The 1,798-nt window shown below is 67.7% G+C and overlaps 1 protein-coding gene across 1 annotated transcript in view; it reads left to right on the top strand.

Annotated features, from left to right (window-relative positions):
* Positions 1 to 1,798, top strand: part of ZNF469 (zinc finger protein 469) — a 15,563-nt gene that overhangs the window by 249 nt on the left and 13,516 nt on the right. The gene's annotated exons all lie outside the window — the stretch shown is intronic.

The raw sequence follows: 1,798 nt of genomic DNA, 5'->3' as shown, positions 1-1,798 counted from the left end.
GTAGTTGGGGCTGCCAGCTGCCACTCCTGGGGCCTGGCCATCAGGGTTGGCCCAGGGCTTCAGACTATAGGCTGACCTGGGCAGGGTCACCCAATGTCCCCTGGCGATGGGGGGCGGGGCACCACACCAGACCCAGCCTCTTCCTTGGCAGAGACCTGTGGGCACAGCCATTAACAAACAGCACTCTGCCTGAAGCCAGGCCTCACTAAGCACCCCGACCTCCAGGGCAGCCCTCCTGACACCCCAGCCAGGCTGGACTGGCCCCTCTGAGCCCCCATCCTCCTCACCTCCAGTCAAAGGCACCTGCGTTGGATGGTAGCTCTCGCCACAGGCTTCCTGAGGCCTGGCTCTGCATCTCTACTCCTGCAGCCTGGCCGTACCGGGTCAGGGAATGACAGGGCAGGAGGTGGGCCGCGTGGGCTGTGGGAGGGCTACTGGCCCTTGGCCCTCGACCCTGGCCAGTGAGCCTGGGCTGGATGTAGCAGCTCAGGGTGGGCGCGCTCGGGGTCGACTCAGAACAGGCTGAGCGTCTGCAGCTTAGCTTCCTTGGCCAGCATGGCCCTGACACCCTCACTCCTCTTGGGGCCCAGAGGAGGGGGCGGTGCCTCCCAGGCCGCAGTGGTTGGCAGGGTGGTGCCCTCTGCTGGTGGCCGCTGGGCCGAGCCCACCGTGGCGGCCCTGACCTGTCCTGCCTCCGTGGGGCACCCAGGCAGGTCGTCACGTGCAAGGGCACAGGTGCCTGGCCCCGGCAGAAGGGTGAGGACGGCGCCTCGCGGTGGCCCCGGGACCCCCTTTACTCCAAGCCACAGGAGATTGTGGTATTCGGAGACCTGGAGGCCGTGGCCACACCCAGCCCAGGCCCTGACCTCCCCCAGAGGTGACCTCAGCTCCTGGCTGTCCAGCCCACTGGCTGTGTGACCTCGGGCCAGTTGCTGGGCCTCACTGGGCCTGCTGTGAGGACCAGGGCTCAGGGCAGGCCCTGGCTCTCCAACCACATCAGAGGACACCCAGCTTCCCTTCCAGGAAGCCAGTGTGGAGGCCAGAGGGAACCCATATTGGCAACCCCCACTCCCCACGTGGCTCCACCAGAGGGACAGGGAGGCCGGAGCCGGGCTTTCCTGGGCAGGAGGCCCAGCTGTGCCAACCTCAGACTCACCTTGGCTCAGGGACACCACCACTTGGTAACAGCTGGCCTGGTGGCTCTTAGGAAGGGCGTCTCTGTGCCGATAGCCCCGCGCCCCCGGTCTTATAGGGGCAAAGCTGGAGGGAGGGAGGGGTCCTGCCCAGGGTTAGGAGAAGGCAGGCCGTGGCCCATGGGGTGTATGAGAATGCACGGTGAATGCATGACCACCTGGGCTGTGAGGGAGCGGCAGGCCACAGCCGCCCCAGGGTGTGAGGAAGGGGAGGGTCACGGCCACATGGGGAGGGGAGGGAGAGGCAGGCCATAGCCACCCAGGGGTGTGAGGGAGGGGCAGGCCACGGCTTCCTGGGGGATGTGAGGGAGGTGCAGGCTGTGGCCACATGGAGGGGTGTGAGGGAGGGGCAGGCCACGGCCACCCAGGGGTGTGACGGAGGGGCAGACCATGACCACCCAGGGGTATGACAGAGAGGCAAGCCACAGCCACCCGGGGGTGTGAGGGAGGGGCAGGCTGTGGCCATCCCAGGCTGCCCCCAGGCTCAGTGCTGGGCCCGTGACCTCTCCCGGGGCCTAGGCTTCAGTCACAGGGTCTGCTGGGAGCGGGCCTTGGCCAGGAGCCACCGAGCCCAGCGCAGCCTGCAGGCCCTGGCCCCCACGTCC

The sequence above is a fragment of the Tupaia chinensis genome, unplaced genomic scaffold (assembly GCF_000334495.1).
Source record: "Tupaia chinensis unplaced genomic scaffold, TupChi_1.0 Scaffold000355_1, whole genome shotgun sequence".
NCBI lineage: Eukaryota > Metazoa > Chordata > Mammalia > Scandentia > Tupaiidae > Tupaia > Tupaia belangeri.
Note: the sequence above shows the minus strand (reverse complement) of the source record. Positions and strands in the feature narration are given on the sequence as shown.